General features: G+C 39.6%; 1 protein-coding gene across 1 annotated transcript in view; it reads right to left on the minus strand.

The window, feature by feature from the left end:
* The window catches only part of CLDN16 (claudin 16), a 73838-nt gene extending 71998 nt beyond the window's left edge, over positions 1-1840 (minus strand). The window contains exon 1 of the mRNA XM_041731428.1: positions 1642-1840. The gene's annotated coding sequence lies outside the window, so the exon portion shown is untranslated. The remainder of the gene's footprint in view (positions 1-1641) is intronic.
* Positions 1841-8369: the final 6529 nt, after the last annotated feature.

Here is an 8369-nt window from a genome sequence, read left to right on the forward strand (position 1 = left end):
TGGTGACTACACTTGTTAGATACTCATAAATATTTGATAAATCATGAAGGAATGATTCTATTTTTTGATGATATAGCCCAAATCTTTCTCTTGGACTCTAGATAGTTATATCCATCTACAATCAGATGCCCCATGGGTACCACACTCAACATTGACAACTCTGAATCTATCCGTTTTTCTCTCCAAACCCACCCTTTGGCCAGTACTCTCTCTGGTTTGTAAATGATAGAAATTCCATTCAGTTGTTCATGTCAGCAACTTGTAGTTTTTCTTTACTCCTTCCTCTTATTTACCTCTCACATCAAACCTTTAACATATATTATTCATTCTAATTTTAAAATCATTATCATGATGTGCCTGAGTGGCTCAGTTGGTTAAGCAACCAACTCTTGATTTTGGCTCAGGTCACGATCTCAGGGTCATGGGATCTAGCCCTAAGTTAAGCTTTCCACCTCTTCCTCTCCCCAACCCCCAACCTGCTCAGGCTTTTTTTTTTTTTCTCACTCTCTCTCAAATAGTTAAATAAATCTAATAAATCCTAAAAATATTTATCAGAATGATCCACATTTCCAGTCTCACTACTATCACCCCCATCACTTTGCAATAGTTTCCTTACTGGGATCTCCTTGCCCACCCACCTTGGTCACATATTGACTTTGTGACCTTATACATATTTCTTAACTTCACAGTGCCTCGGTTTCCTCGTGTCCCAAATTGGGTTAACCTTTCACAGTTGCTGTGGTAGCTTAGATAAAATAAATTCATATGGATTCAGAATTGCAGAATGGGATCATTTGGAAGTAGTTTTGGCAGATGTAATCAAGATCAGGTCACACTAGATTAGTGTGCATCTGATAACAAGGGAAATTTGTTTATTTATAAAATATTATTTATTTATTTATTTATTTATTTATTTATTTATTTGAGAGAGAGAGACAAAAAGTGAGGGGAGAGGCAAATGGGTGGGGGAGAAGCAAACTCCCCCACTGAGCCTGATGCCTGGCTCAAGACTCGATTCCTTGACCTTGAGACCACGACCTGAGCTGAAACCAAGAGTCAGAGGTTTAACAGCCTGAGACACCCAGGTGTCCCAACAAAGAGTGAAATTTAGACGCAAAGGGACAGAGGGAAGAAGATGTGAGACACATGAGAGAGGGCCATGTGAAGATGAAGGCAGAGATTAGTGAATCTACAAGTGAAGGAATACCAAGGATTGTCAGCCACCACCGAAAGCTAGGAAGAAGCAAAGAAGGGTTCTCCCCTAGATTCTGCAAACAGAGCATGACTTTGTCAATATCCTGTTCTCAGACTTCTAGCCTCTGGAACTGTGAAAGAATAAATTTCTGTTATTTTAAACCATTCATTTTGTGACAATTCATTGCAGCAGCCCTAGGAAACTAATATGGTCATCTTGAGAATTAAGTAGGATAATTTACAGCTGTGCCTATAGTAAGCATGCAGTAAAATTTATTTTATTTATATTATCATTATGAATCTAGATTGAAACTCTTAAAACTGTAGATATAAGCAGGGACGCTCCCTACTTAAAACTTTGCAAAGGCTCTTTGTTGCTCACAGGATAGAGTCCAAAACTTTAAGATCATTCAGAATGCCCTGAACAAAATCTAACCACGTACCTACCTCTATTTCCTTCTTGCTTCTATATTCTTTCTTCTCCAGCTATCCAGACTTTCTTTCAAATCCTTATTCTCTCTCGTCTCCAGGCATTCTAAGATGTTATTCCTTGTCTGGAGTATTCTTTGTTTCCCTTCCCAGGATCCTCTCCTTTGGGACTCTGTCTGAAGTCCCTTAAGGAAGGCTTCCCTGATGAGGAGACACTCCTCTGTCTTGCATCCCTGAGTACCCTCTACTTGTATCTTCTGCTACCTTCATCACACTTGTGAATGTTCATTTGTAGACCTAGTTATACAGTAAGCTCTAAAAGGACTGGCCACGATTGTCCTGCTCTTTGAGCTGAGCCAGTACCTGGCATATAGTCAGCACTATCTTAATAAATATGTATTACCTAAATAAATGAATGAGGTTATTTAAATACAGTGCCACAAAGATAATAACAAACATAAAATCATGATCCATAAAGGATGAATAGATGGATCCACTGTCAGATCACCTAGGGTGAACTAAGTGTCCTAGAACTTTACAGATAGGAAAGTTGCTAATGTGCATTTATTTCAGCCTCTTCCTATATTTCACAAATGAGTAACCAGAAGCCCAGAGAGATAAAATATTTGCCCAAAGCTGAACAGCCACCATTGGCAAAACCAGAACCAGAATTCTTTTTCCCTTCCAAAGAGTTCTTCCAAGGCATTCTGCTGCTTTCATTAAAGAGAGACAGGGACAGGACATTTAAAAAATAAATGAATGAGAGAGAACAGAACTGAAGGAATGGACTTGGGGAGAATGCTAGATTTGTTTTGTTTTCAGAGGACGGGAATAGTGAAGAGATGAGAGTATGTTCAGAAGATTTGCCAAATAGGGTGATTAAAAAATGATAGGAAGTAACTGGAATTCCTTAAGTGCAGTGAGAGAATGTGTAACTAAGGGAGGAGAAATTAAATTCCTGCAGTGCAGTGAGTATGTAATCTCAGGAAGAAGAGAAGAAGAGAAATTTCCTAAATTGAGATACACCACAGAAGGAACAGAGAATTTGTGAAGGACCTGTTATCTAGTCGTATCCACCCTGGGTGCCTGCAGAGTGGGTAGGAGAACAAGAGACTGGAACCGACAGTGCGGTTTCACCTGGATAACAGCAGGTGTGTGTGCCTGGGCAAGGAGGGATGTCCTTAGATTCCTTTACCCACCAAATAAATCCACAAATTCCAGGGTCGACACTGGTATTGGGTTAATGTTCCTCTGTCCTACAATTCTGCCTATTTTTCCTATATTCTTTTCTCAGCAAAAGCCAATCTTCCTATTTACTTTACTTACAATTCTGGGTAAGTTGAATTATATCCAATCAGTCAACCAAACTGGAAAACTCACAGTAACCTAGATTCTCTGCTATATTCAATCAGTCCCTAAGTTCCAATGACATTTCTAGCATAGACAATAAGGCTTTCATAGCTTAGTTAGCTATCCTACAACCCTCTCTTTAGACATTTATCCTCATACCCACCATACCTTAGAGCCACCCTGTTTTCCGAAATCTTCAGGTATTTGTTTACATTTTCATATTTTTGCTTATTACTCATTTCTAGAGGAGCAAAAGATAACCTAGTCATTTAATTCTTTATTTTGCCAAAATAAATTATTTGGGCTAAGATGACATATTCATATGCAATTTCAACATATAATTTTAATATATTTTCACATATACAGAATACATCATATGTAATAAAATATATGGCATGTGTAATTATGAAGTCTACATACATAGCCTATATTCATTACTCCACTATACTTATATAAAAATTTAGAGTTAGCAATTATATACACATTAAACTCATCAAATGCCAATGACTGTTCAAATAATATTTAATAGCAAGTTCTTTGTAATTCTTTTAACACCAGTAGTGATGGTGATTAAGATAATTAAACAGCCTCTGGGAGATGAATGCTAAATATCCACGTACGGCTTTTGAGGTAATTTTAAGGAGTTACTCAGATTTGTTTGGGTAATGTAACAATTTATTTGAAGATGTGTTTAGCTATAGAAATTAGGCAATTTTGTACTTTATATATAACCTTAGAGCGATGGCTATCCCTTTTTATGCGCTTTCACAGTTTCTTGCCTAGAACTCTAGTATAATATTCATTTTGTTTTGCCTTGTATAATAACTATCAGAACAGGCATGATATTCCATTAAGACCACAAGCTCCTAGAAGATAAGAGTAAATTTATCTGTAAGAACACAATTATTGTTTGCCGAATTCATAAGACAACATATGTGGTTTTAGTTCTCTCAGTGTTAGGACATTTTCATCCCTAAACCAATTTTACTGCCTTGCTGTCTCTCAAACATACCCCCAAAATGCTATCTCCATGAATACTGAAGTTTGAACACTTTCAATTACATTCTGGATTATTACAATAACCTATAAACTGCTTTTTTTTTTTTTTTTACAATCTCTCCTCCATACTGCGGCCAGATGGACCTTTCCAACATAAACCTGATCAGATGACTCCCTGCTTGTCCCCATCTTATTAGTCAGGATTGCGACAAGAAATTAATGTCACAGAAATGGGGGAATTGAGAAGAATTAAATGAAGGGACTGTTTGCAAAGAGGTGAACAAGACTGAGGGAATGGGAAAGACCTCAGGACTATCAACAGGAAAAAAGCCACCAGCATGAGGCATATCCTACTGGAAAAGGGGAAAAAGCCTTTTACTAAACCCCAGCAAGAGGCTGCAGCTACGGGAAATGACAGCCAGAGGAAACTGTGGTCCTCAGTAGAGGGAAGAGCCATCAGCACAGCCGTCAAATCTGGTAGCCTAGAAGCAGAGGTAAGACAAATAGTCCGCGCAAGTGATTTATGAGGGAGTACTCAGTTGAAATCTGGGAGGGAGTAAGGAGAGGGAGAGAAGGCTAAAGGCAGAGCTTGTCAAAAATCCAATTTCAGGACGAGTTAGGCTCAATCTAATCCCACAGGAGGCTGTATGTAGAACAGATTGTAGCCAGAGGTGTTCCTGCCCAAAAGAGGAGGGCTGCATTGATGTGTGCATTAGTCAGCCATTAGCTATTGGTTGACCCAAGGGGGAGGAGACCATTTAACTTCTCAGAAATCGCTGGGTGTGGCAGCTGCCTGGGGCAATTCCCCAGAGTAACAGGCCAGTTTGAGCAGTTCAGCTAAAACCTGCAGCCCCTGGGGTGTGAGTGCACTGGCTCAGCAAAAGGGCATCGGGAGAGGTCCCATAGCTTTTGCTACAGCCCATCACTTGTACTTCTCAGATACATTTGCTTCTCACAATTAGCACTTCCCATCTCTTCTCAGCCTCTTCATAGTTTGGGTTGGTCTCAAGTTCTAGGGAAACTTGGAAGAGGAGCATTAGCAGGATGAATTACTGTCTCCTTTGCCGGTATTAGTTTCAAGTTTGTAAGTGATACTCATCATTTCCTTCTCCTCCCCTTCTAAATTCCTCTTATTCCCACCTAGAACGTCAGATGGCCTAAGGTACCTTGTTTGGTGAGATGACTCAGACTCTCACCCCTGAGCGTTGATACCCTGGCTACCATTCCTTTACCATGATTGGTGCACTTTCCTTTATAATTAAAGTTCATCCTGGAAGTACCAAGAGATATCCTGTAGTCCACCTTAGCACCCAACATATTCCTCTTGTTAAGTAGCAGCAACCCTACCTCCTTAGGATAATCGGGTTAAGATACCCCAGGGTGTATTCAAATACCCCAGTGTATACAATTGTGTGAGTATACTAACTCCTTGTTTTGCTTGTTGGTCTATTTGAAGAGCTTGAAGTGATTAGATATCAGCCATAACTAAGTTGAGTGGCACTTCTGGCATGTCTCTGAGTAGAAGAACCCCTTCTCGTAGAAAAAGAATCTCTGATGGCTAATTGGGGTCATGCCTTCCTCCATCTCTTCATTTCTGAACTCATGTATTCTATCTCTTTGGGACACAGTACCATGTAATGGCCTTGGTTTAGGACAAATGTAGTCCTTTCTGAGGACTAGTGGCCCTAATACAGGGTATCATCTCTAAGCTGGTCCTGAAAGCTATGCCTTAAAATGGGCATCTCCATCCTCTGTCAAGTCAGCAGCCTCTAAATCATTGACTATACTATACTATATATGGAAGTACCAGGAGGATTCCTTTGCCATGTTCCCACTACCATACCCTTTGCAATGAAGAGGATGTCTTGTTCTGAGGTGATATTATGTGGAATCTGATCCAGTAGACCACTCTGTGAGCTCTTGCGTGTGGTTCTGACTGGGATATTGCTGACCCAGGTAAGGTAAATACATACTCAGACTAGGTGTCAATTTTGTTCACAAGTTATTACCCTTGTTGGGGTGAGAAGGGTCCAGTATTATAAGCTTGCCTTCAAGTGTCCACTCGATTCCCTCAAAGGATGGTATCATATCAAGGGCTCAGAGTCAGAATTTGTTTCTGGATAGGTTCAATGTTTAGCTGTGGCATGAGCTGGATCAGCTTCCATGAGAAAATGGAGTCCATGCTATTGGATCTATAGATAATCCCCATCTCTGTCACCATGACTACTCCATTCATGAGTCCTTTGAGTAAGCACAGAGGTTGATTTATAATCTATCAGACGAGTCATCCTCTGTACCTTGTGGTTTTATGTCTCTTCAATAGTGGATGCTCTCTGAACTGTGTTAACATATGCTGGTAAATTCCTCCCACTTTGTGCCTATTCCCATATGTCTATTTGCATTCTTCTTCCCTGTACCTCCATGTCCTGAATATACCAGTTTTTCTCCCTACATATCTCCAGCAAATGAGCCAAGGCATTCACCACTCTCCATTAATCTATGTTATGTTTACTTTGAGACATGTGTTGCTCAACAAAATTGGATAATACTGAACAAAACTCCACCTACTTTTTCCTTATTACTACTATATTTCATGGCTGTCCATGAGTAAGGTTATATTGTAACAGCAGTGGATTTGGGGCCCACATTAAAATACAAAGCAGAATCATCTAAGGATGTGTTCTTCTTCTAGTGAGAATTCACCCAACAGGTCACAATTGTGAGCTGTATGACTGGTATCTGTTGAGACTGTGTTAGGTGACATGAAAGTGTGGGGCACTTGTTTGTCCAGCTTACTTATGCCCTTTGGATCTGCTTAAGGCTCATCCAAGGTGCAATCCTTCCACTTTAAGAATAATTTTTTAGAGCTGCTAAAATGTATGTGTTGGTCAGCCAGACAGCTACCAGTTCACAATGAGCAGCCCTGGTGTCATGGTTACTTGATGTCCTTTGGCCAATATTTAATATCCCTGTGATCCCTACTACCAAGGAGAAATTGGACCACTACTCCACAATGGAAGTAAGGAAGAGTATGCCTGGAATACAGGAGATTCTGTAGGGCATCTCTTATCATTACCATGCCTTGTGATTAAGGTCAATGGAAAATTACAAGTCATTCCAGGTAGGACTATTAACATCCCAGACTCTTCAAGAATGAAGGTTTGGGTCACCCTGCCAGGTAAAGAACCATGACCACCTGAGGTGTTCATTGAAGGCAAAGGGAATACAGAATGGGTGGTAGAAGAAGGGTGTTATAAATACCAGTTATGCCCACATGATCAGCATCAGAAATAAGGCATAGAACTATCATGAGAGTATCCTCCTAATTTTTTTTATGAATAAGTTTCTCTGTATATATACACATATTAAGCAAATATCCTTGTTTTCTTTCGTCTCATATTTCCCTGTTATATAACATAGAATTTATTGATTTTACATCAGTATTTATTTTATTTTTTACATCAGTATTTAAGTATTGTTAATTTTATTTTATAATATTTCAGTTATGGGTTGTGAGGAGAAGAGTATACATCACTCAAGGACTTCACCATCTCTTCTGGAGAAGGGATTGGGCATTTTCAGTTTTATACAGAATAGTTATATCATGTAAGGTGGAATTATGACCTTCTTAATGTTTTTGTTTGGAGATTAAGTATACTTCAAGAACATGCATACAAATGCCAAGTTGACAAGGGGTAGACCTGTGATGAATAATTTTATATGTCAATTTGACTAAGCTAAGGGATGCCCAGATAGCTGGTAAAATATTATTTATGGGTATATCTGTGAGGGTGCCTCTGGAAGAAGTTAGCATTTGATCAGTAAACTGAGGAAAGAAGATCTCCCTCACCAATGGAGGTGGGCATCATCCAAAACATTAAGGGCCTACATAGAACAAAAACGCAAAGGAAGGGTGAATTTGTTCAATGCACCTAGGACATTGGTGCTCCTGGTTCTCTAGCCACTGGACTTGGAATGAGTTATATCACCAGATTTTCTGGGTCTCCAGCTTATAGTTGGCAGATCATAGGATTTCTCTCCCTCCATAATTGTATGAGCCAATTCCTTTTATAGATATAAATAAAATTCATATATTTTACTAATAAATAACTTTTTTTTAACAAATAACTTTTTAAAAAGATTTTACTTACTTGAGAGAGAGAGAGAGAACAAGTGCAGGAGGAGGGAGAAGCAGACTCCCCACTGAGCAGGGAGCCCTACTTGGGGCTCAATCCCAGGAGACTGGGATCATGACCTGAGTGGAAGGCAGATGCCCAACTGCCTGAGCCACCCAGGTGCCTTCTAATAAATGGGTTTTATGTATTATTGGTTCTGTTTCCCTGAAGAACCCTGACTGATATGCCATGCTCAACAGCTGCATTTTGAATGCTGTTCTG

This window comes from Vulpes lagopus, chromosome 17, assembly GCF_018345385.1.
Source record: "Vulpes lagopus strain Blue_001 chromosome 17, ASM1834538v1, whole genome shotgun sequence".
NCBI lineage: Eukaryota > Metazoa > Chordata > Mammalia > Carnivora > Canidae > Vulpes > Vulpes lagopus.